General features: G+C 44.8%; 1 pseudogene; it reads left to right on the plus strand.

The window, feature by feature from the left end:
- Positions 1-27,938, plus strand: part of LOC138365917 (beta-1,4-galactosyltransferase 4-like) — a 95,728-nt pseudogene that overhangs the window by 13,814 nt on the left and 53,976 nt on the right.

Genomic DNA, 27,938 nt, shown 5'->3' on the forward strand with positions numbered 1-27,938 from the left:
TATGATAATATATTATAATATAAATTTATATTTGAGAAAATTCCTGTTTTGAATGAACAACATGTAAAAATTTATCAATGCGTCTTTGGGGTCGACCGCTGGATGAAATGGACTTGAGTCGAGGACGGGTTACACAGTTTACATATGGTCAGGTCAACATCAGAAACGTGGTAAAAACTCCCAGTTATTTCCTATTTAACATATAATCCTTATTATATGTTATTATTCATTAACTGAGTTTTGGAGGAACCGCTCCTGTGACAGGTAAGTCCACTACGGGCTTATTATAGCCCGTGTTGTATGAAACTTTTTGTTCCGAATAGCTAAATCTAAAATAACAAACAATTGCTTAATAGCTCACCAAATTGTTTAAGAAAATAATGCGCAGACTAATTTAATTCTTCTTTAGTGTGCCATAAAATATTTACAATTTTCTTTGATTTCTGAGAAAGAAAACTTAAAAGATGAGGAACACTTCTATCAAAGTATTAGGAATGTTCAAGACAAAAATCAGAATTTAATTAATATGAAACTCTGCAGATCTTAGAAAGTTGTATGAATATTTCTTCAAGATAGAGTGGGCACCTTTGGCAAGCCGCCGACTTCCTGTCCCTGTTGAGGCCACTAGAGAAATAATAATTCACTGCGTCTGGGGACAGGAATCCAGAGTGTATGCATCCACGTTTGGCTTTTAACGAGGCCAAACTTTAATCTTAATTTTCCCCAGAAAATGACACCAAATCGTTTAACAACCAGCCACCCATTCACTGCTGGATGAACATAGACTACAGTTAATGACTACCGCCCAGTCAAACCTACCGGCCAATATTCGAACCCAGGCCAAAAAGCGCTCACGAAGCACTGGACGAGTGCCTTACCACTGCGCCACAAAGACTGTACCTGGCAAGTGTGACTGCACTGTTTCTCTCTTACTAGCAAGACGTATCACATGAAAGATGCCAGGTGGTTATGCTCAGGGTTGGTCAGGAGGGGGGGGGGGTCATGCCAGGTGGTTATGCTCAGGCTTGGTCAGGAGGGGGGGGGTCATGCCAGGTGGTTATGCTCAGGCTTGGTCAGGAGGGGGGGGGTCATGCCAGGTGGTTATGCTCAGGCTTGGTCAGGAGGGGAGGGGGGGTCATGCCAGATGGTTATGCTCAGGCTTGGTCAGGAGGGGGGGGGGTCATGCCAGGTGGTTATGCTCAGGCTTGGTCAGGAGGGGGGGGGGTCATGCCAGGTGGTTATGCTCAGGCTTGGTCAGGAGGGGGGCGGGGTCATGCCAGGTGGTTATGCTAAGGCTTGGTCAGGAGGGGGGGGGGGTCATGCCAGGTGGTTATGCTCAGGCTTGGTCAGGAGGGGGGGGGGTCATGCCAGGTGGTTATGCTCAGGCTTGGTCAGGAGGGGGGGGGGTCATGCCAGGTGGTTATGCTCAGGCTTGGTCAGGAGGGGGGGGGGGTCATGCCAGGTGGTTATGCTCAGGCTTGGTCAGGAGGGGGGGGGTCATGCCAGGTGGTTATGCTCAGGCTTGGTCAGGAAGGGGGGGGTCATGCCAGGTGGTTATGTTCAGGCTTGGTCAGGAGGGGGGGGGTCATGCCAGGTGGTTATGCTCAGGCTTGGTCAGGAGGGGGGGGGTCAATGAATGGTCACAGAGGGCCAACATTCATAAAAAGCTACCAATTACCTTTTATTCAATCAATATAATTTGTCATTCTTTTCTGTAAGTATATAACTTACATTACATGTGCACATGTATACACATGTACATGTGTATACATGTACATGTGTATACATGTACATGTGTATAGAAATGCATAAATCATAGGCATTTATCACCAAGTAATACCTAGTGAACAGTTCAAAATGGGGCCTACATATTCCATCTGGTCTGGGCCTATTACCAGCTTTGCTCAGGCCGACATTTGTGCTGACACTGTTAATGGTGACACTGTCAGTGGCAAGGAGTCAGCGGGGCGGGGCATTTGATTTGGGATAAGATTGACTTGTCACCAGTCTCCGTGGTGTAGTGGTAAGACACTCGCCTGGCGTTCCGCGAGCGCTTTGCCATGGCTTCGTATCCTGGCCAGGGAGGATTTACTGGGCGCAAATCCTTAACTGTAGCCTCTGTTTAACTCAACAGTAAAATGTGTACTTGGTTGTAACAACGATTCTTCGCGGCAGGGATCGTATTCCAGGGACCTGCCCGAAACGCTACGCGTACTAGTGGCTGTACAAGAATGTAACAACTCTTGTATATATCTAAAAAAAAAAAAAAGATTCAGCCAAAAATGAACTTGCTGATGGAAGATGAACACAGCTGAACCTGGCAGTCCTAATGCCACTGGGAAAGCTCTCATCGCGGGCAATGAAACAATTACTGGTAAAATAGTCAATGATGAACTAGGTAAAAAGTTGGATAGAATGTTTGGGGTCAGTGTTTCACTGATAGAGCTAACACATCAGTATAGATACTAACACCTGATGCAGACCGACATATTCTGGCAGCAGAAGCAGCAACACTGATGCAAGCAGCAACACTGATGCTGGCAGCAACACTGATGCAAGCAGCAACACTGATGCTGGCAGCAACACTGATGCTGGCAGCAACACTGATGCTGGCAGCAACACTGATGCTGGCAGCAACACTGATGCTGGCAGCAACACTGATGTCAGCAGCAACACTGATGCTAGCAGCAACACTGATGTCAGCAGCAACACTGATGTCAGCAGCAACACTGATGTCAGCAGCAACACTGATGTCAGCAGCAATACTGATATCAGCAGCAACACTGATCTCAGCAGCAACACTGATGTCAGCAGCAACACTGATGTCAGCAGCAACACTGATGCTAGCAACAATACCGATGTCAGCAGCAATACTGATATCAGCAGCAACACTGATCTCAGCAGCAACACTGATGTCAGCAGCAACACTGATGTCAGCAGCAACACTGATGCTAGCAACAATACTGATGTCAGCAGCAATACTGATATCAGCAGCAACACTGATCTCAGCAGCAACACTGATGTCAACAGCAACACTGATGTCAGCAACAACACTGATATTAGCAGACAACACTAATGCTAGCAGTATCAGTGTTGTTAGCAGCAGCAGCATCTGGGTTGTTATTCTCATTAACATCTAGCCAATAGACGTTTGGTGAGTGCATGGTTGAGACTAAAGGTCTAGATCTAAGATTATAAGTGCTGGCAAGCGGAAGGTCTACGTCAAGTGGTCTGTCAACCACAATAGGTGGTGTCCCTATAGAAGAATCTGTCTGGGCATGGTCATTGCCATCTTTTGCATCAGACTCACCAGCAGTAATTTTAGCTAACTTCATGTGGTATAAATATTCGTTTATAAATTATCTTGTTAACAAATTCTTAAGTCTGTACTTGTTAATCTTGATAAGCTCTATTACCTTATATGGACCTAAAAATTTCTTAGTTAACGTGTACATTGGGCCAGACCTGTGTTCGTTAAGTACCATTACTACAGATCCGACAGTCATCTTACTGGACTTAGCTTGAGCATTCCTTTGCTGGAGTAAACTCCGCAGTTGTCTTGGATAAGTGTTCTCATATTTTCTTAAAGACTGGTTGCATTTGTCAATGCATTACTTGAAAAAAAACATCTAGGTTATACAAAGGAGTAGGGGGTGAAATGATCACTTCATTGGGAAGAATCTTATATGTACCATAAAGAATAGCATGAGGAGTGTCTCCTGTAGAAGCATTAATTGAAGAGTGTATGGCACACTGAATTAAGGATATGAACTCATCCCAATTACTGTTATCAAAAATCAATGTGACTCTCAAATCATCTAACACTTTTCTGTTTGTACGCTCTGCATAGTCTGTTTGTATGCTCTGCAAACATAGTACTTGCTGGGTTATATGGCATAATACTACATTTTTTTAATGTTATATAATTCACACAAACTAGTTAAGAAACTATTACTGATCTCGGGACCATTATCTGAGAGAATTACTTTTTGCATACTATATCTACAAATTATTTGGTCATGGAATGCACTGGCTATAGTTTCTGCTGTTTTGTTCAGGATAGGAACTACCTTACCTTGGGGTTACCTTGAGGTGCTTCCGGGGCTTAGCGTCCCCGCGGCCCGGTCGTCGACCAGGCCTCCTGGTTGCCGGAGGCCGCCAGTTCTAGTTCGCAATAACGTGAAAATTTTTCAACCATTACAAGCAAATGTTTGTTACCCTTTTCAGTTTCTGCAAAATTTGTCAACAAATATATTGATACTCATTCCCAAGGGGCTTTAGTTGCTGGGTACACATGAATTGGGTTAGGTCCAATGATGTGTCCCTTGTACTGTAAGCAGGTTAAACTTCTGTCAACATAATGAGCAATTCTTTAGCCCTTTTGGGCCAAAAATACTTCAATCGACCTTACTGGAGTGTACAATCCTTTCCTGGATGTGCATTTACAGGAGCATCATGGATGATCTTTAACACAGTTGGTACCAAGACAGCTGGAACAACTAACTGATAACACTTCCTTGGGGGTGTCCCTAGCTTTACTATTCTACACAGTAAATTGTCTAACATCACTAGTTCTTTCAATGTTACTGGGGCTTGTGAATCCGACGAGTATCTTGCTAAATCAAAAACTTAATGACAGGTGCCCATATGTGGTCTTGTTTTTGTTCTGTCTCTACTACTATAGCATCTCATGCTGGGTAATTTAACTGGATATGCAGCTATGTGTCAAGAAAATGCATCAGCTACAACATTTTGTTTTCCTGGGATATACCCAAATGAAGGATTAAATTCTTGAATTGTGAGTAAATATCTGGCAAATATCTGGTTGATGATCTGTAAGAACATGAACTGGGTATGTTGACCATACCACACACTAGAGGGTGAAGGGACGACGACGTTTTGGTCCGTCCTCGACCATTCTCAAGTCGATTCTCACAATCGACTTGAGAATGGTCCAGGAAGGACCAAAACGTCGACGTCCCTTCACCTTCTAGTGTGTGGTCTGGTCAACATACTTCAGCCACGTTATTGTGACTCATCGCCAGCATGAACTGGGTAAATTGTATTCCTGAAATGTTTAAAAGCCCATACAACTGCTAGAGCTTCACGCTCTGTTGCACCATAATTTTTCTTTTCCTTAGACAATGTACAGCTAGTTGAGCTATTGCATGATCTCTGTGACCTTCAGTTTGAAGTAATGCTGCACCTAAGCCTATTTCATTAGCATCTCTGACCAACATAAAAGGTTTAGAAAAATCTGGGTACCTATGAACAGGTGAAGAGATGAATTCTTCTTTGAGCTTCCTGAAAGACTGTTCTTGGGCTTCTTCCCAAACAAAGGGTTCATCGTTTCTTTCCAACTTGAAAAGTGGAGTGGCTATTGTAGAGAATCCAGCAATAAACGAACGATAAAATCCTAGAAAACCTGTAAACTGCCTCACGGCTTCTGCAGTACGAGGCATTGGAAAATCACGTGCAGCAATAATTTTTTATTCATTTAAGGTAATGCCTGAAGAGGTGACTGTATGACCTAGGAAATTAATCTTCTCCTTTAAAAATGAGCACTTTGAGAATTTTATTTTTAAATTTGCTTCTACGAGCTTTGCAAGTACTTTCTCAAGGTTCTGGAAGTGAGTCTGAATACCAAAAGAGTACTACCTATCAATATACTAAATAGGCTTGTCATGAGCCTTGAAAACGCGAAAGAAATCATTAAATTCTGGCCATGACTGGAGGCTAACAATGGCTTTCTCATTATCTACAAAATGAGCATCACCTTTGGTGGAGTCAAAACTTGACCTAGCAATTGCTAAGTAGTCATCATCAGAAGGTTCTGAGAAATGCACTTTGGCCTTTGCTTCCACTTTGCTAAACCATGATTCCAATACGTGAGATACTCCAGCAAAAAGTAGAATAGCCATCTCCTGTAAGGAGCGCTGGACATTAGTACGAGCAACTGCTCCATTTGAGTCAGAAGGAGTTGCAACAGTTGCAGGCATTGTCACTAACTTAGTGTGTGCTTGAAACTCTAGGTATAAGATTAGAATTTACAGAATAACAACATTCAGAAAATCAAACTAGGCTCAAGTAAGTAAATGCAAAGAATAAACATTTAAATTATAGTTAGGCACGACAAAATAAATGGGAATCAGCAAAATTGTAAATTAAATATGCAATCTGGTATGAACATGACTTGAATCTAGAGTAATGTAATTAATTAAACCAGGCAAAGCATAACAAATTTGATTATAAACCTAGAAGGTGTAATTGCAAATTTCAAGAAAAATAATTAAACAAATATAGAATTCAACACTCAAGATGTGGCATAATAAAAGCTTAATAATTAATATAATGCAGAAAAATGCACTCAAAAGAATCAACATGTAATGCAGGACATTTGGGCAATAAGGCATCAAGAATTTAAAACAAAATTAACTTCCTGTAAAATTTTAAATAAAATGGATTGTTGAAAGAATAAAAAAATTACACTGCAATTTTATAGAAAATGCTGTAATTAACTGGTAAAGTACTATAAAAACAGGTAATTTAAGGAACACTTAAATTGATGACATGGTACAGTAACAATTTTTTTTTTAATTTTCCCCCAAGGGGTGAGTTTATTGGGCAGCGCCACTCATCCTGTGAGTGGACATACCGCCTTAGCAGCATGTACAACACTCCCCAATAGGAAGAAAACCCACTTAGTTGTTCATCCTGTCACTTGTACCCAGACACAGCTGGGACTTGCTTAACTGTCTCAAGTGAACAGTTCCTCAAACAAGAAGATTAACATCTGTCAGCCTTTAAAATCTTACGTTATCTTGCGGGTGTAAAATGGGGGAATCTTTTAAGAACAGTATCAAAATTTGACAAATAGTGTTTTCCTAACTCAAACAATGTGGGGTTTATTATTCTACACATATTTCTAATGTCTCTCAGGTGTTCACATTCTTTCAGGTAATGGTAAAGGCAGTGTCCGTCACTCTCATCGCAGATTCTGAAACTCTGCTGCTCAACTGTTTTTTTCCATTCCGAATCGCCATGGATATTTGTATCCAAGGCGGATTCTCACTATTACTGATACTCTCCCACGGTCACCTCCTCTTCGTTCATAATGATTAGGGTTGCCAGCTGCAACCATGTTGTACCAGTATACAGATTTATTGGTTTGTGCTTCTATCCTCCTTTCTTCAGTTACCCTGTCACAGTGATATTGCCTGACAATACCTCTAATTTGTAGCAGAGTCTTGGGTATGAAGTATTCAATATGGTCTCCTTCAGCGCCTTCAGCATCCAGCACATCTGCTCGTTCATTCCCACATATTTAAACATGGGAGGGGATCCACAGAAACTTGACGACTCTTCCCTGATTGATTAGTACCCTCATATCTCTCTTAATTTCAGTGACTATCGCAAGATTTTCTGCCCGATTTTTACTTAGGCTTTGTAGTGCTGCTTTTGAGTCAGTGCAGATCACTGCGCCATTAGTGTTTCATTCAAGGAATCTTAACGCCATAACAATGACAATTAGCTCCGGTTACGATGAAGAGGCATAGTTCTCAATGCGTGCCTTCCCTCCATTTTTGCATTGAAAGGCATTATTCCTAATTACAGTGAATGCTGCACCAGCCCTGCCAATGACAGAATTAGATGACCCATCAGTGTAAATTTGTTCTAGTTCATCTCTGGCTTCTTTATAAATGTCCCAGAGATACTTGTGCCTCATTTCTTGTGGTATCATGTTGGAGTTTTTGTTGCCATTTCATTGATGATAATCCTGCATGAGTCATCCTCCCAGGAAGATAACCTCTCTACAGGCAAGAGCTCACGGGTTTGCTCAAGCAGGTGAAGCTCTTCGAGGTAGCAGGCTGATCTGTGATGCCCTTCTTTGCTTCTCCTGTTTCCTCCTATTAACAGCACAGAACCCAGAGTTTTCTTGCCAATATCATTGTAATAGGGATCTCTGGTTATCCTAATTGCAAGTTTAGCATTCAGTTCCTTAATCTTGCTTTTAACACTGGGGAAGGACAACTCCTCTCGTAGATTAGACGATTTGGCAGTTCTTGGAACTCCAAGAATGATTGTCATTGCTTCATTCTCTATGCTTTCGAGCCTTTTCCCTTCGTTTTGGGAGTAGGTACACAAAACAGGTGCAGCATAGTCTATGACGGAGCGCACATGAGCTGTGTACACCATTTTAAGGACGGCAATAGAGGTTCCTTATCCATTCCAGGCCATAGGTTTTCAGTGCCCTGAGTCGACTTTTGCATGTTCCTATGAGTGGGTTGAGCTCTTCTTTCTTTCCCTTGTGAGAGCCGACAATGATGCCAAGGTACCTGTGGTGGTCAACCCAATCAAGTGTTACACCATTAATTTGTAGTTCTTCATTTGCCCCCTGCTTGTGATGGGAGTATGCCTTCGTCTTGTTTGTGGAGAGAGTGAAACCGAACTCAACACATATCCTTCCAAGGAGTTCAATGGACTGTTTAATTTTTTCCAAGGTGGGAGCTTGTATTAGGACATCATCTGCATATCCCACTTGTTGTGTTCCTTCCGGAAAATCAATATTTGCAATGGCGTTCATAAGTACATTGAATAGTGTAGGGCTTAAGACTCCGCCTTGGGGGGGGGGGGTTCCCTAGTTCCATATTCATTGTTTTTGAGATTGCTCCATTGAAGCATACCTTGACCTTCCTCCCTGTGACGTAGTCTTCAACCCATTTTAAGAGTCTCCCCTTGACACCCACGCATGCAAGCTCATCCAGTATCACAATTACCTGCGCTTTGTCGAAGGCTTCATTACACACAGAAATCACAATTGTGTGATGCATCAAATGAACAAATCCACAAGGGCCGTGATGAGGATTCGAACCTGCGTCCGAGAGCATCCCAGACGCTGCCTTAATCGACTGAGCTACGACATGGTCAAAAGGAGTTGAAACCGAATTTCTACTGAACTTACTGGATCCTGCAGCCTCTCCGAGGCACAAACCAGGGTTTGAGCCTCTGACGCAGGTTCGAATCCTCGGCATGGCCCTTGTGGATTTGTTCATTTGATGCATCACGCAATTGTGATTTCTGTGTGTGATGATGTAAGGGCGAAGAGGGAGAACGGCCTATTGACATAGCTCGAGTGCATGGGGGAGTTGTGTAAAACCCTGGTTTGTGCCTCGGAGAGGCTGCAGGATCCAGTAAGTTCAGTAGAACTTCGGTTTCAACTCCTTTTGTCCATGTCGTAGCTCAGTCGATTAAGGCAGCGTCTGGAATGCTCTCGGATGCAGGTTCGAGTCCTCGTCACGGCCCTTGTGGATATGTCTAAGGCTCCTTTGATGTCAACAAATACAGAGTACCTAGCCTTGTCATTAGCCAAGTAATTAACTATACAGTTTGCTGTGCTCCGTCCTTTAACAAATCCATTGGCCCCCTCCCCTAACCTGCCTATTTTGTTCAACAGTCGGCTTAGGATTATCTTTTCAGGCATCTTGCAAGTGCATGACATAAGACTGATAGGTCTGTAATTACCAAGTTCAATGGGCTTCGGTATGGGAACAATTATTGCGTGTTTCCATTGTGTGGGCAACACTCCACTTAGGAATGACTTGTTAAACAGGTGGAGTAGTGGATTCCCAGACACTTCACACAGTGCATTGAGTATGTCGTAGGTGACGCCATCTTCACCAGGTGCTGTACATTAACCCCTTTTCATAGCGCCCCTTACTTCCTGGGCTGTGATCGTTTCTCCATATTCGTCATCATTAGACAGTGCCCTTGTTATCCTTATTCTTCTGTCATTATGTCGGAGGAGCTGTTTCCTGCTTTCTCCTGCAGGGAAAGAGTAGGAGGAGGAGGATGCATCACTCCACTTGTGAATTAGTTCTTCAGCCTTACCCTGGGGCACCATTTGGTCCGGAAGACATCTCCCGTCACGCAGGATGCAGTCGCACCACCACAGATCTCCAGTATCATCTATTGATACTGGTGATGGCTCAAAAGGGCCACCACTTACGGGCTATTTATGCCCGTGCCACCTTTTGGGTGGCTTCATCTTCATCTTAACACATTCATAAGGGAGACATCTCCCGTCATGCAGGGTGCATTCGCACCTCCACAGATCTCCAGTATCAGCTCCTGATACTGGTAATGGCTTAAAATGGCCACCTCTTACGGGCTATTTATGCCCGTGCCACCTTTTTGGTGGCTTAATCTTCATCAATCAATGAATTACCCTGGGGGTTTTTGTGAGCCGCTGGCCTGGCTCTGGCCCCCCTTAGCTATCTGAATTTTTGCCCACACTTGTCTTGCAGATGTTTCCCTTCCAATAGACCTAGTGAACTCAAGCCATTGTCTCTCCCGCTCTTTAATCTTCTCTTCCCTGGCTACTTGACACACAGTTTTAAACAGCTCTTTGGTACTTTCAATGGGATGTCTCCGGTACTCTCTACTCATTTGCGCTAAGCATCTTTATGTAATCGTTCTCATACCATTTTATTTGTCTTCCTCTGATGGTTACTTCGCCCAGTCGTACGGCGCAGAACTCTGAGACAGCTCTCAATTTGGTGATTAAGGTCATCAACAAATGTATCAATGTCTTCAGGGATTTGGTATTCCGTGAACCAGTCACTCATCTTATTTATGAAGTGTGGTCTCGTATCTGGTCCGAGTAATAACCTTTTTCTTCTACTTGACTCTTTCTTCTTCTTGCTCATGTCGACGGTGGTAATCAGTGCCCAATGGTCACTACATAAACTGCGTACAATGTGTGTACTGGCATGCGTGTCCTGTGCATTCAGCAGGAGAGCATAGTCTAATCTTCCTCCTCTGAGTTGAGTTGGCTGTTCATCACCCAGGACTCTAAGGTTTTCACTCCCCCTGACATAGAGTGACAGTTTCCGTCCATTGATATTGGGTTGATGACAGTTGGCTTCAAAGTGTGGGTGCCTGGCATTAAGGTCACCGAACAGCAGGGTAGGTTCCTGATTAACAAATTCAGGTAGTGTGTCAAGATCAAGTTTAGTCTGTGGCACATATAGGCTGATTATATGTAGGGCATTATTGTTTAAGTGAAGGGTTACCCCCAATGATTCATACTCATCCCCCATGTGGAGGTCATCAATAATCTGTGCAGGTATGTTGATGTTTACAAAAGTGATGAGACCCCGTTTTCTTTCCCCAGCGGGATTTTTTTTTTTTAATTATGAGGTACATCTGCATTAGTGCAGCTACCCTAGACTATATGAAGTGGAGTACAGTGTGTCAAAAAAGAGCTAACTAGGTGATGCTAAAAAATCCCCATCACACAGGATGGTTAGTCATACAGAGGCATGTGATAAGCAGTCTGCACTGGCAGACTCCGGATGCATTTTGAGGATATCATCAACACAAGATTGAATAAGGTGGCAGTGGTAATAAAAGCCCCCATCTCGCAGGATGGTTAGTCATACAGGGCTATATGTTTAGTAGCCGGCACTGGCAAATTTTGGGTACACTGTGAGGATATCTTCAAGAATACGAGAGTGAATAAAGTAATTGCAGAGCTCCAAGTACCCCATGCCAATTGGTCTGAAAGGTCTAATAACTGGGCATTCAGTGATGTAGTGCGGGAGATCGTGCCGTAGTTCCTGTTCACAGAGTGTGAAACTGGAGTGCTCAGGATTGGGAGACCTGTCACCTGCAGCCACCTGCCATAGGTAACGGTAACCCAACCTGATCCTTGCAACCACTGTGTCGCACAGTCTAGTGGACGTTTTGTGCTACCCATAGATATAGGTTTCAGATCTGAACAAATCATAGCTTCTAATACTAGTACTTTCAGGTCGTTGGGAGTCAGTAAGTTCTTTCCTATCAGATCTGAGTGTTTGAACCAATACAGTTTTGACAGCAGAGATGGGGATACCTAGATCTAATTCAACTTCAAACTTGTTACACGCTAATTTGGCTGCAATGTCTGTCTCATTATGACTCATTGTTTCTGCTGTATTGTGCCTACCAATTTTTGTCAACTACCATTCAAGCTGTCATTGCAATCAATCTTAGCTACCTATGTGCTTTAATATACTGTACCTACAACTTTCTCTCATCTTCTTTTTTTCATTTCATGTAACTGTTATTATTTTTTTGTCTATAAATTTTGCAAGTATTTACCTCCTTAAAATTTTCTTAGATTAAGGACCTGCCCGAAACGCTGCGCGTGGTAGTGGCTTTACAAGACTAATAATTACCATGTGTGAAGGTATCCATACAAAGGAGATTCGAGACCCTTTACTCTGTGCATCAATTAGGTCATTTATAATTGGGAGTAAGAGGTTCTTGCTGTCGATCTTCCAAGAGAAGTTTTCGATTGCTTGAAAAGCAAACTTTGAATCACAAAATATTATTCCTCCTCCAATGTTTTTTAATGTACTGGTAGCTAGGTGTAATGCTGCTAGTTCTGCTTGTGTGGAGGTCAGCCAGTTGTTTAACCTGACACTGACAGTCTTTGTGCAAATATTATTTCTATAAAACCTACATGCTGCTGCAATCCGTCCAGTAAAGGGTTGGACTGAGCCATCGGCGTAGACACAGTGCTCGTGAGATCTTAAACTCTCGATGGAGGAGGCAATTGTTTCAAGTGTGACAGCTTTGAGAAGAGCAAGGTTTCATTATCTTTCTTGGTGACAGGTGTGTATGATACTTGAATGGTGGGGTACAGATAAAGAGGAATATCACAGACAGGTAGATTGCACTTAAAAGAAATGTTAAGTTTAATGAGATTGTCAGCATTGTTGCTCAGTCAATTATCATAAAAGGAGTGAGTTGGTATGTCGGCACAAGTCAAAAGGGTGTTAACAGCACTAAATAATTTGTCTCTGAGCAATGCAGGAGATGTAGGATCTCTCATGACTTTAAGGCAAAAGGTGGTGTTGACTTGCATTATTCCCTCTAGTATGGTTGGAAGCTTCAGATCTTCAGGCATGTTGATGATTCTTGTGCATCTTGGAGCACCAAGAATTATCCTCATGGCCTCATTCTGTACTACTTCAAGTTTGTCCAACACAGAGGAGGGGAAATTAATTAAGTGCAGAGCATTACAATCAACGAGAGATCTAACGAACATCATATAGAATAGTCTAGCATATTTAATATTGATACCAATATTCTTACCAGTAAGTGTTTTCAATGGTTTTAGTCTTTCTTTTAACCTACGGTGTAGATCATTTACAATATCACTGCTAATACCAACTCCAAGGTATTTGTGCTGCCTACACGTTTCAATGTTCTGGTTGTTGACCTTGAGGGAAGGGAGAACTTGCGATATCCGCTGAATCTTGGGTTGAAGTCATCACCCACCAGCGTCTCCTGTAGCACTATGACGTCAATTTGGTGTTCACAGACGTAGTGTATGAAAGCATTAATACTATTGCGAACTCCATTGCAGTTCCGTTGTTGTATAGTGAGATATTCTGCGATGTTATTATCCATTTTGAGGTTGTTTGTCATCAGATGCGCTATATGTGTGTAATTATTATGTTCGTGTGTGTGTTATCGTGTATTCCATGGTGTTTGGAGTTACTGTGTGTACTGGTGATACTGTGTGTCCTGGTGTTACTGTGTGTACTGGTGTTACTGTGTGTACTGGTGTTACTGTGTACACTGGTGTTACTGTGTACACTGGTGTTACTGTGTACTCACCTAGTTGTAATCACCTAGTTGTGTCTGCAGGATCGAGCATTGACTCTTGGATCCCACCTTTCGAGCATCGGTTGTTTACAGCAATGACTCCTGTCCCATTTCCCTATCATACCTGGTTTTAAAATTATGAATAGTATTTGCTTCCACAACCTGTTCCTGAAGTGCATTCCATTTTCCCACTACTCTCACGCTAAAAGAAAACTTCCTAACATCTCTGTGACTCATCTGAGTTTCAAGCTTCCATCCGTGTCCCCTCGTTCTGTTACTATTCCGTGTGAACATTTCATCTATGTCCACTCTGTCAATCCCTCTGAGTATCTTATACGTTCCTATCATGTCCCCCCTCTCCCTTCTTCTTTCTAGTGTCGTAAGGCACAGTTCCCTCAGGCGCTCCTCATACCCCATCCCTCGTAGATCTGGGACGAGTCTCGTTGCAAACCTCTGAACCTTTTCCAGTTTCATTATATGCTTCTTCAGATGGGGACTCCATGATGAGGCGGCATACTCTAAGACTGGCCTCACGTAGGCAGTGTAAAGCTCCCTAAATGCCTCCTTACTTAGGTTTCTGAATGATGTTCTAACTTTTGCCAGTGTAGAGTACGCTGCTGTCGTTATCCTATTTATATGTGCCTCAGGAGATAAATTAGGTGTTACGTCCACCCCCAGGTCTCTTTCGCACGTCGTCACAGGTAGGCTGTTCCCCTTCATTGTGTACTGTCCCTTTGGTCTCCTATCTCCTAGTCCCATTTCCATAACTTTACATTTGCTCGTGTTGAATTCCAGTAGCCATTTCTCTGACCATCTCTGCAACCTGTTCAGGTCCTCTTGGAGGATCCTGCAATCCTCATCTGTCACAACTCTTCTCATCAACTTTGCGTCATCCGCAAACATCGACATGTAGGACTCTACGCCTGTAAACATGTCGTTAACATATACAAGAAATAGAATTGGTCCCAGCACCAATCCTTGTGGTACTCCACTTGTTACTGTTCGCCAGTCCGACTTCTCGACCCTTACCATAACTCTTTGGCTCCTTCCTGTTAGGTAGTTCCTTATCCATGCTAGGACCTTTCCCCCCACCCCCGCCTGCCTCTCGAGCTTGAACAGCAGTCTCATGTGCGGTACTGTATCAAAGGCTTTTTGGCAGTCCAGAAATATGCAGTCTGCCCAACCATCTCTGTCCTGTCTTATCCTCGTTATTTTATCATTGAATTCCAGAAGGTTTGTTAGGCACGATTTCCCTGTCCAGAACCCATGCTGATGTTTGTTCACAAACCTAATGTTCTCCAGGTGTGCAACCAGTCGTAGCCTAATTATTCTTTCCAATATTTTACAGGGGATGCTTGTCAGTGATACAGGTCTATAGTTAAGTGCCTCCTCCCTATCACCTTTCTTGAAGATCGGCACGACATTTGCCTTCTTCCAGCAACTGGGCAATTCTCCCGACATAAGTGACTCATTAAATATCATTGCCAGAGGCACGCTGAGGGCCTGCGCTGCTTCTTTTAGTATCCACGGTTTGGTCCAACTGCATTAGTTGTATCTAGAGTTGTCAACTGTTTCATTACCTCCTCTGCTGTCACCTCTATATCTGATAGTCTTTCATCTAGGGTAACCCCTTCCTACAATGGGAGCTGCTCAGGCTCGGTAGTGAACACTCCATGGAAACTGGCATTCAGTGCCTCGCAGATTTCCTTGTCACTTTCAGTGTATGCCCCCTCTGTCTTCGTCTTGTCACTTGGTCGTTCACCGACATTTTTCTTCTTATATGACTGTTTAGTAACTTAGGTTGTTTTTTCGCTTTGATTGCAATATCGTTCTCATAGTCCCGTTCCTTTGTTCGTCTTATGTTAATATAATCGTTCCTAGCTCTGTTGTATCTGATCCTGTTGTCCTCTGTCCTTTGTCTTCTGTACTTCCTCCACTCCCGCCTGCTGGCCATTTTTGCTTCCTGACACTGCCTATTAAACCATGGGTTATTATATTCCTTCTTATTTCTTCCCTTTACTGTTGGTATAAATCTCTCTTCGGCCTCCTGGCAGTTCTGTATGACTAGGTCCATCATATCTTGGACTGTTTTTCCTCTAAATTCTTCCTCCCACTGCACTTCACCCAGATAGTCCCTTATAAACTTATAGTCCCCTTTCTTGTAGTCAACTCTCCTTTCCCAGAAATCTTGTCCCATGGTCATAAGTTTGAATTCCATCATGTACTCACACTGGTGTGACACTGGTGTGTGTGTACTGGTGTTACTGTGTATTGGTGTTACTGACTGTACTGGTGTTACTGTGTGTACTGGTGTTACTGTGTGTACTAGTGTTACTGTGTATTGGTGTTACTGACTGTACTGGTGTTACTGTGTGTACTGGTGTTACTGTGTGTACTGGTGTTACTGTGTGTACTGGTGTTACTGTGTGTAGTGGTGTTACTATGTACTGGTGTTACTGACTGTACTGGTGTTACTGTGTGTAGTGGTGTTACTGTGTACTGGTGTTACTGTGTGTACTGGTGTTACTGTGTGTACTGTGTGTAGTGGTGTTACTGTGTACTGGTGTTACTGTGTGTAGTGGTGTTACTGTGTACTGGTGTTACTGTGTGTACTAGAGTTACTGTGTGTACTGGTGTTACTGTGTGTACTGGTGTTACTGTGTGTACTGATGTTACTGTGTATTGGTGTTACTGACTGTACTGGTGTTACTGTGTCTACTGGTGTTACTGTGTGTACTGGTGTAACTGTGTACTGGTGTTACTGTGTACTGGTGTTACTGACTGTACTGGTGTTACTGTGTCTACTGGTGTTACTGTGTGTACTGGTGTTACTGTGTGTACTGGTGTTACTGTGTGTACTGGTGTTACTGTGTGTAGTGGTGTTACTGTGTACTGGTGTTACTGTGTGTAGTGGTGTTACTGTGTACTGGTGTTACTGTGTGTACTAGAGTTACTGTGTGTACTGGTGTTACTGTGTGTACTGGTGTTACTGTGTGTACTGGTGTTACTGGGTGTACTGGGGTTACTGTGTGTACTGATGTTACTGTGTATTGGTGTTACGGACTGTACTGGTGTTACTGTGTGTACTGGTGTAACTGTGTACTGGTGTTACTGTGTACTGGTGTTACTGTGTCTACTGGTGTTACTGTGTGCACTGGTGTTACTGTGTGTACTGGTGTTACTGTGTGTACTGGTGTTACTGTGTGTACTGGTGTTACTGTGTGCACTGGTGTTACTGTGTGTACTGGTGTTACTGTGTGCACTAGTGTTACTGAGTGTACTGGTGTTACTGTGTGCACTAGTGTTACTGTGTGCACTGGTGTTACTGTGTGCACTGGTATTACTGTGTGTACTGGTGTTACTGAGTGTACTGGTGTTACTGTGTGTACTGGTGTTACTGTGTGTACTGGTGTTACTGTGTGACCTGGTGTTACTGTGTGCACTGGTGTTATGTGTGCACTGTTGTTACTGTGTGTACTGGTGTTATTGTGTGCACTAGTGTTACTGAATGTACTGGTGTTACTGTGTACTGGTGTTACTGTGTACACTGGTGTTACTGTATACACTGGTGTTACTGTGTACTGGTGTTACTGAGGGTACTGGTGTTACAATGCACTGGTGTTAGTGTGTGTACTGGTGTTACTGTGAGCACTGGTGTTACTATTTGAACTGGTGTTACTGTGTGCACTGGTGTTACTGTGTGCACTGGTATTACTGTGTGCACTGGTGTTACTGTGTGCACTGGTGTTACTGTGTGCACTGTTGTTACTGTGTGTACTGGTGTTACTGTGTGCACTGGTGTTACTGTGTGAACTGGTGTTACTGTGTGCACTGGTGTTTCTGTGTGCACTGGTGTTACTGTGTGCACTGGTGTTACTGTGTGCACTGGTGTTACTGTGTGACCTGGTGTTGCTGTGTGCACTGGTGTTACTGTGTGCACCGGTGTTACTGTGTGTACTGGTGTTACTGTGTGTACTGGTGTTGCTGTGTGCACTGGTGTTACTGTGTACTGGTGTTACTGTGTGTACTGTTGTTACTGTGTGTAGTGGTGTTACTGTGTGTACTGGTGTTACTGTGTACACTGGTGTTACTGTGTACTGGTGTTACTGTGTGTACTGGTGTTACTGTGTACTGGTGTTACTGTGTGTACTGGTGTTACTGTGTACTGGTGTTACTGTGTGCACTGGTGTTACTGTGTGTACTGGTGTTACTGTATACACTGGTGATACTGTGTACTGGTGTTACTGTGTGCACTGGTGTTACTGTGTACTGGTGTTACTGTGTGCACAGGTGTTACTGTGTGCACTGGTGTTACTGTGTACTGGTGTTACTGTGTGTACTGGTGTTACTGTGTGCACTGGTGATACTGTGTACTGGTGTTACTGTGTGCACTGGTGTTACTGTGTGCACTGGTGTTACTGTATGCACTGGTGTTACTGTGTGCACTGGTGTTACTGTGTGCACTGGTGTTACTATGTGCACTGGTGTTACTGTGTGCACTGGTGTTACTGTGTGTACTGGTGTTATTGTGTACTGGTGTTACTGTGTGCACTGGTGCTACTATGTGCACTGGTGTTACTGTGTGCACTGGTGTTACTGTGTGTACTGGTGTTACTGTATGCACTGGTGTTACTGTGTACTGGTGTTACTATGTGTACTGGTGTTACTGTGTACACTGGTGATACTGTGTGCACTAGTGTTACTGTGTGTACTGGTGTTACTGTGTACTGGTGTTACTGTGTGCACTGGTGTTACTGTGTGCACTAGTGTTACTGTGTGTACTGGTGTTACTGTGTACTGGTGTTACTGTGTGCACTGGTGTTACTGTGTGCACTAGTGTTACTGTGTGTACTGGTGTTACTGTGTGTACTGGTGTTACTGTGTGTACTGGTGTCACTGTGTGCACTGGTGTTACTGTGTGCACTGATGTTACTGTGTGCCCTGGTGTTACTGTGTGTACTGGTGATACTGTGTGCAGTGGTGTTAATGTGTGAACTGGTGTTACTGTGTGCAGTGGTGTTACTGTATGCACTGGTGTTACTGTGTGAACTGGTGTTACTGTGTGCACTGGTGTTACTGTGTGCACTAGTGTTACTGTGTGTACTGGTGTTACTGTGTACTGGTGTTACTGTGTGCACTGGTGTTACTGTGTGCACTAGTGTTACTGTGTGTACTGGTGTTACTGTGTACTGGTGTTACTGTGTGCACTGGTGTTACTGTGTGCACTAGTGTTACTGTGTGTACTGGTGTTACTGTGTACTGGTGTTACTGTGTGCACTGGTGTTACTGTGTGCACTAGTGTTACTGTGTGTACTGGTGTTACTGTGTGTACTGGTGTTACTGTGTGTACTGGTGTCACTGTGTGCACTGGTGTTACTGTGTGTACTGGTGTTACTGTGTGTACTGGTGTTACTGTGTGCACTGGTGTTACTGTGTGCACTAGTGTTACTGTGTGTACTGGTGTTACTGTGTGTACTGGTGTTACTGTGTGTACTGGTGTCACTGTGTGCACTGGTGTCACTGTGTGTACTGGTGTCACTGCGTGTACTGGTGTTACTGTGTGCACTGGTGTCGCTGTGTGCACTTGTTACTGTGTGTACTGGTGTCACTGTGTGCACTGGTGTCACTGTGTGTACTGGTGTCACTGTGTGTACTGGTGTTACTGTGTGCACTGGTGTGGTGGTGTCCTGGTTGTGTCTGCTGACGTACCTCAGCAGCATGTGTTGCACCATCTTGCACCAGGCTCTGGCGTGCAGGACCTCCACTTGATGGACTCTGCTGTTGCAGGATGGTGAGGACTGGTTCATGAGTCGTCTTAATCCGGCAGAGGGCTTTTTCAAGTTCCGTTTGCTTTTGCAATATTTGGAGGACGGTTGGATGAGGTTGTATCATGCGGTCTAATATTGCTTTGCCACAAACGGGAGTGACAACCTCCTGGGAGTCAGGATGGGGGTTAACTAGTGGGGCAGCGGCAGTGTGGGTAGCTGGAGTGCCTGGAGGGGGAGCCAGATGGGAGACAGTGGAGGGGTCTTGTTCATTGGCAGGGGTTTGGGGGGTTGGGTTGTGGTGTGACACCGTGAGTAGAGATTAAGGTGTGGGTGCGTGGGTTCCCGGGAGGGGGAAGAGGTAACATTTAATTTGAAATGCTGAAAGAAAAACTTCCAATTAAGGTCTGGGGAAAAAATATATATAAGAATAGTCTGTAGTGCACTTCTTACTGCTGGAAAAACGTATTTCATACTTAATAAATAATAAATAATAATAATAAATAATTTTTTATTCAGGAAAAGTACATACATACATAGTTGATTTACAAACATAATGTTGGATTTATAGACAGAGCTAGTACATACAATACCTAAAGCCACGAATACGCATAGCGTTTTGGGCAAGGTGTGGAGGAAAAAAACACTAAGACTAAAACTTAATAGTAATTGGGATTAGGTATAAATTGTGTTAAAAAATAAATAAAAAATAAAAAAGGAGGGGCATAGCAGAAATCAGCAATTGTACAAGTTGGATAACAAACAGCATTGTTTAACAAAAGCAAGACATGGGTTGATGTTTAGGGGGTAAGGTAGGTTACATGGAGTTAATTAAGTACCATTTGGTTTTACTCTTAAACTGGTTGAGAGAGATACAGCCTTTAACATGATTGCGGAGACCATGCCACATTCTGGGTCCCTTAATTTGTAGAGCATTTCTAGTTTGGTTAAGTCGCACTCTTGGAATATCAAATAGGTATTTGTTTCTGGTGTGATGCCTATGAGTTATGTTACAATCTTCTAGGAAGCTTCTAACGTCAGGATTGACATTGCAGTTCAGAGTTTTAAATATACAGAGTACGCATGAGAGGATGCGCAGTGACTTAATATCTAACATATTCAAAGATTTGAGTAAGGGTACCGAGTGGTGTTTGGGGCCAAAGTTAGATATTGTTCTAATAGCAGCTGTGTGTTGAATATTTAGAGGACGTAAATAATTTTGTGTAGTAGAACCCCAAGCAAAAATACATTGAGATAAGGATAGATGAGAGAGTAATAGAGCGTCACCAGGGCAGGGCGAGGTACATAATATCTGATATAAGAAAGAATGCCAACAGTTTTAGATTTTTTTATATATATTTAGAATGTGCCCCTGGAAATTCAGCTTGTTATCGATGAGAACACCAAGAAATTTTCCATCTACTTTGTTATTAACTTGGATATTGTTTATTCTTACATTAATTTGATTTTTAGGATTTATTGCCAAACAAAATATAGAAAGTTTTGTCAATGTTAAGGGCGAGTTTGTTGGCAGTTAGCCAAAGATGGACTTTATTTAGTTCTGTGTTCATTGTGACATTAAGAGCAAGAGGGTCAGGACTGGAGAAAATGAAATTTGTGTCGTCAGCAAATAGAATTGATTTGAGGTGTTGAGAGGCATTTGGAAGGTTATTAATGTAGATGAGAAAGAGGAGAGGGCCAAGTATGCTGCCCTGAGGAACACCCATGGATATGGGTAGGGTGGAAGAAATGGAATTATTCACAGAAACATACTGGAGCCTGTCAGTAAGGTAAGACTGAAGATATTGGAGGGCGTGACCTCTGACTCCATAATGATGCAATTTAAGAAGAAGGTTTTTGTGGTTGACAGTGTCAAAAGCCTTACGCAGGTCAACAAATAACCCAACAGGGAACTCATTTTTATCAAGAGTTGCATGTATCAAGTTAATCATACTAATAAGTGCATCGTTAGTGTTTTTTTGTGTCTGAAGCCATATTGGCATGAGCTAAGTATATTGTGTTTGGCTAGATAAGAGTAGAGCTGCTTGTAAATTAGTTTTTCAAAAATTTTTGACAAGTTTGGCAGAAATGATATTAGTCTGAAGTTGTTGACATCGGTGAGATCACCTCATTTATGGATTGGGGGGTTACTCACGCTTTTTTAGAATTCCTGGAAAGATTTCGATTTCAATTGATTTGTTGTACAGCAATGCAATGGCAGGAGCTAAAAATCTGGAGGCTTTTTTTGTAAATTAGAGTTGGTATCTCAGCAAAAGCACTAGGCTTAGTTTTAAGGGAAAGGATTATCTCATTAACATCAGTGGAATTAGCAGGCGTTAGGTACAGAGACTGTGGATAGTTACCTGTAAGGAAGTCATGAACATTAGTACGGGAGGATGGAATATCATTAGCCATGGATGACCCAATAGACAGAAGAACCTATTGAATTCAATAGCAGTATCAGAGGCTGAAAGCACACCATCATTATTGGACTGCACTGGATCAGAATGAACTTGGAACCACTTGGAATATTACTAATGCACAATGGAATCTTGTTCCACAAAACACCACAATTAAGCTGTGAGTGTGGAGTGGGCAGCCACCTCCTCTGCTATCAAGTTCACTGAAGGTAGCGATGTACAACACGCCTCACATTACCCATCATCCAATTCCCTATGTTGCACGTAACGGAGCCTTCAAAGATACCATCTCCCAGGATTTTGCAACAAACTGGAAAACGTCATGCTCACCTTTGCACTATGGGTCCATTAAAAACAAATGGGAAACTTGGAAACATGTCCGATATAAAAGCAGAGAAGTAAGTAAGTAAGTAATTATCAAAAGAAGGCACCAAACCGGGAAGGCTATGTAGCACCATCAAATACGCAAAATAATCAGAGGGCGCTAAATATCACCAAGGATGCCAATACGAGAACAAAAACGCATAAGGCGAACGATATCAAAAGTATCCGAGTCACCAAGAATTCTATCGAGGGACAAGTGACCGCGAGGGGCGGTCGGAGAGCAAGACACACGCTCGTCCTGGAAGTCAGGACATTCAAGAAGGACATGCACGACCGTAAGAGGGACAATGCAACTAGGACAATAAGGAGCAGGGCGGTGCTCCATCAAGTGACCATGGGTTAAGCGAGTATGGGCAATACACAACCTCGCCAGAGCCGTTTCCCACCGCCGGTTACGGTGGAAGGAGGACTGCCACGAGGAAACACAACATTTAAGAGTACGTAGCTTGTTACCAGTAACAGACAACCAAGAAGCTTGCCAACGGGTAAGGACTGAGGAATGGATAACCGGGTAAAAGTCGGAATACGGAATGCCTTTACGAGAGATGGGACAAGAGCGAACAGCTTCCTTGGCGGCAGCATCCGCACGTTCATTTAAAGACACACCAATATGGCTGGGAACCCAACAAAACTCAACCGACTTAAATTTACTGTGAACGAGAAACAGCCAATGCTAGATCTCGACAACTACTGGATGAACCTGATTAAAGGACCCGAGAGCCATGAGGGCACTACGAGAGTCAACAACAACTACAAAGGAAGACTGACAACGAGAAAGCAGGAGACGAAGAGCATAGAGAATAGCATAAAGTTCCGCTGTAAAGATGCTAGTCTCCGGAGGCAAGCGACACATATAAGTGCGATCAGGAAAAACAACAGAGTAGCCAACACCGTCCGCTGACTTAGACCCATCGGTGAAGACAGAAACGGAGCGGGAGTGAGAAGAAAAGTACTCACGGAAAAGGCGTTTTAGAACCGTAGGAGGGGTAAAAGCTTTAGTGATACGGGTCAAGGATGTACAAAACCGCGGAAGAGGGACCCTCCACGGTGGCAAAGAAGGAACAACACGAGGAGAAACATCAGAAATACGAACGGAAAGAGAATCCTGCAGGCGAGATAACCGGACAGAAAGAGGGAGGTGGTGAAGAGGAACAGGAACCGCAGGAGGGGTAAAAGTTAAAGCACGACTGAGGCGAGAGGAAGGATGTTGCAAGGACCGCGCAAGATAGCGAAGACAGTAGCGATCACGGCGGTCCTGGAGAGACAGGAAGCCAGTGTCAACATACAAGCTAAGGATGGGAGTCGAACGAAAGGCACCAGAACTGAGGCGCAACCCAGTATGGTGCAAAGCATCAAGACGGCGAAGAGTAGAAGGAGAAGCAGACGAGTAAGTAGGGCAACCATAATCGTGCTTAGACAGGACGAGAGAGGAACGTAAAGCAAGGAGAGTGCGCCTACCTGCCCCCCAAGAAGTATGGGACAAGACCCGAAGGAGGGTAAGGGCCTTAGAGCACTCAACACGGAGGTAAGAGATATGGGGAGACCAAGACAAACGAGTGTCAAGGAATAACCCCAAAAGCTTCGCGGAATCTTTGTATTCAAGGGGATGACCATAAAGTGACAAAGAGGGACGAAGAACAACCCGTTTCCGCGTAAAAGTCATGGCACAAGTCTTAGAAGTAGAGAACTTGAAGCCATGATCTGTGGCCCAAGACGACACGGCATCAATTGCAAGTTGAAGCCGGCGTTGAAGGAGAGGCGAATCATCACCCTGACAACAAAGGGTAAGATCATCGACATAGAGAGCGGAGAAGACACCAGAAGAAAGAGAGGAAAGACGACCATTGAGGGCAACCAGAAAAAGAGTAGTGCTCAGAACACTACCCTGGGGCACACTTTTGTATTGCTGAAAAGAGGGAGAGAGAGCGGTACCAAGGCGAACCCGAAAGGAACGACGAGAGAGGAAGCTGCGGAGAAAGAGAGGGAGATGACCACGAAGGCCAAAAGAATGAAGTTGAGATAGGATATGATAACGCCAAGTGGTGTCGTAAGCCTTTTCCAGATCAAAAAGGACGGCAACAACGGAGGTCTTCGCAGCAAAAGCAGTACGAATATAGACCTCCACGTTCACCAGGACATCAGTCGTGCTGCGGCACTTGCGGAAACCAAATTGTGAAGGGGAGAGGAGGTGATGGTGTTCCAGGAACCACATCAGACGAACGTTAACCATACGTTCAAAGAGTTTGCAGACACAACTTGTGAGAGCAATAGGGCGAAAGTCCTTAGGGGAAGTACCCAGAGACCCCGGTTTGCGAACAGGGAGGACAACGGCATCGAGCCAGCCCTCAGGGACTGACGACGACTCCCAGATCCAATTATACAGACTCAGTAAATACTGAGACGTGCTCGGAGGGAGATGGAGAAGCATCTCATAATGAATACCATCGGAGCCCGCCGCCGTAGAACCGCAGAGGGCCAGGGCAGAACGAAGTTCAGAGAGAGAGAAGGGATCATTATAGGGAAGCTGAAGATGAGTGCAGAAATCTAAAGGACGAGACTCAAGGACAGGTTTACGAAGAAGGAAAGATTGGGGAAGATGAAGACCAGAGCTAACAGAAGAAAAGTGGGAACCCAGTTCGGAAGCTACCTGCAACGGGTCCGCCACAAGAGTATCATGGAGGTGAAGGATCGGTGAAACATCGGGAACGAACCTACCCGCTATCTTGCGGATATGCTTCCAGATCTGGGCCAGAGGGGTTTCGGACGTAATTGTTGAGACATAAGATGGCCAACAATCACGTTTAGCCGTACGGATGGCCCTACGGGCCACCGCACTCGCTTTCCGAAAGAAAAGAAAAGAATCGGTCGTCTGCCTACGGTGCCTCTTCCAGGCTGCACGCTTACAGCGGACAGCCCGAGCACAGTCCGCATTCCACCAGGGAACGCACTTCCGTGGACCCCGAGAGGAAGAGCGAGGAATAGAGCGGAGGGCAGCGTTGAAGACAGTGTCCTGAAAAAGGAGGAGAGCGCGAGAGAGAGGCAGAAGGGAGAGGTCAGAGAGAGCAGCACTGAGGGTAAATAGGGTCCAGTCTGCCTTAGCAAACTGCCACCTAGGGAAAGAGAGGGAAGGGCGAAAAGAGAAAAAGGAAACAAGGATGGGGAAATGATCACTTCCATGGAGGTCATCAAGAACCTGCCACGTGAAATCTAAGTAAAGAGAAGAAGAGCAGAGAGAAAGATCAAGACAAGAAAGGGTGCGAGTCCGAGAGTCCAAATGAGTGGGCTCACCAGAATTCAGAAGAGACAGGGAAGAAGAGAGGAGAAACGGCTCAAGGAGGCGACCCCGGGTATTCGTCAGAACGTCACCCCAAAGAGAAGGAGCAGGAGCACAGGCTCCGGCAAGGAGTCTAGGTGGTGTTTTAAATCAGGAAGAGAGAGCAGAACACTCGGGGGGAGATAAATGGAACAAACTGTGTACCATTTCCCCACAAAGATACGAGCAGCAGAACAATGGAGAGGCGAAGGTAAAAGCAAAGGAACAAAGGGAACATCAGCACGAATCAAGAGAGCAGAAGAATTAGAAGCCCCAGCAATGGCTGGGGGGGGGGAGAGAAAGGAATAGCCACGAAAACGACCAGGACGAGCACCAAGCATTGGCTCCTGGAGACAGACACAAAGGGGTGAAAACCGCGAAATCAGAAGTTGGAGTTCGAGGAAATTGGCGTAATAACCTCGAACGTTCCATTGAAGAAAGGACAACGACGAGAAGAGAAAGGACAAAAACAGAGAACAAGGTAGAAACAAAGGCGAAAGAGCAACAGAGCACGTTAAAGAATATCAGGGTCAGCAAAGTCAGGGTTAGGGGGCATGGGTAAACTGAGCAAAGACGGAGGGAAGGAAACGGGAGAACAGATCAGAGGAGGGCGGGCGGGGTCCGGAGGAGGAGGAGGAGGAAGAGGAGGAGACAACGGAGAGGAGCAGTCAAGGACAGCAGCAGGAAGAGGGGGAGTAGAAAGAGGGGAGCGCACCCCAGCAAGAGCAGCAACCGAAAGGGAGGCAGGGGCCAAAGAAACCTCCATAGCAGGAACAGGGGGCGTAATCACTGAAACGGGAGGGGAAGGAGCAACAGAGCCAGAAGTAGGAGCTGAGGAAGAAAGCGAAGCCTTCTTACCCGCCGGGGAAGAGGAAGGAGAGGAGCCAGGCTTACGCTTCTGACTTAAAGAGACCGGTGTCCCAGCAACTACGTACTGGGCAACGGATTCCAGTGTCTCAACAGGAGAAGCCGAACGAGAGCACACACGACGGCTGTTAGGAGAGCGATGGCCCGCCCGCACCGACAGGCGGTGGGGAGAGCCGATAGATGGAGGAAAAGGATGGGAAGGAGGATCGGCGGGGGACGAGGAAGAAGACACAGGAGACACGACAGACCGGGTAGAAGGAAGGGGAACCCCAGACAGAGGACCAGGAGGAGGATCCTTCGGGAGAGAACCCAAAGGAACAGAGGAGGCGGCAGTGGGCGTATCAGGGCCCAAGGCCCGGAAACGGTTGTGGGCCTGAGGAAGGTGGGAAGGACTAGGAGAAGAAGAGCGCAACACGCGAGCATAAGAGATGTTAGCATAAGGCAGGAGCCAGCGAACCTGGCGTCTCGCCTCAGCAAAAGATAAACGCTCCCGGTGCTTCAAGTTGAGGACGGCTGCCTCAAGCTTGTAATGGACACACGCACGGGAGAAGGTAGGATGGGCCTCACCGCAGTTGAGGCAACGAGCCTGGGAAGAAGTGCACTCCGACTTAGAGTGACCTTCGCCACCACACAAAGGACAGAGAGAGACAGTCCCGGAGCAGCGGAGGGCACCATGCCCAAACCTCCAGCACTTGTTGCAGAGCCGAGGAGAAGGAATGTACTCCTGGACAGAGCACCTGGCACCAGCAAGAATGACAGAGGGTGGAAGGGTCCTACCATCAAAGGTAATCTTCACAACCCGGAGGGGTTGACGACGACTACCACGAGGGGGACGAGTAAACGTGTCCACCTGGAGAATAGAATGGCCCTGGGCAGCAAGGATATGTTGAATATCGTCGTGGCAGTCCTGCAGATTCCGAACACCGGTCGCAACATGGGGCGGGAGGAGAATAGTGCCAACACTGGCATTCAACCGAGCGTTGTTTGAGACCCGAACAGGGATCTCGCCAAGGCAGGATAAGGCAGCCAAGCGGGACGCTGCATCCTGAGGAGCAGCAGCAACGACACGTGTACCAAGACGAGTGGGGTTGAAGGTAACAGAGGCATCCACGGAATCAACAAGATGTCGATGGAGGGAGAAATCGTCAGGAGGCGCAGAATCAAGAGGGAGGAGATCAAAATATTTGGCCCACGAAGCGGGACCAAACAAGGCTTGATAGGTAGCAGAACTGGAAGGAATCGAGCGAGGGCGGCCGTGACGAGGACGGCGGTGAGAACCCCCAGAGAGAGAGGGGTTAAAAGGCGCAGTAGTTACAACTAGAGAAGAATTATGCTGTCATAATAATGACAGCATTACACCAAAGATAGTATAATGCTCCTATTATAACACCAGAGATGGAATAATGCTCCCCATATAACACATGTGGTTATAATAATGCCTGCATAACACCAGGGATGATATAATACTCCCTGAATGACACCAGGAGTAGTATAATGCTCCCTGTATAACATGATGGATGGTACAATGTTACC

The sequence above is a fragment of the Procambarus clarkii genome, chromosome 2 (genome assembly GCF_040958095.1).
Source record: "Procambarus clarkii isolate CNS0578487 chromosome 2, FALCON_Pclarkii_2.0, whole genome shotgun sequence".
NCBI classification, from domain to species: domain Eukaryota; kingdom Metazoa; phylum Arthropoda; class Malacostraca; order Decapoda; family Cambaridae; genus Procambarus; species Procambarus clarkii.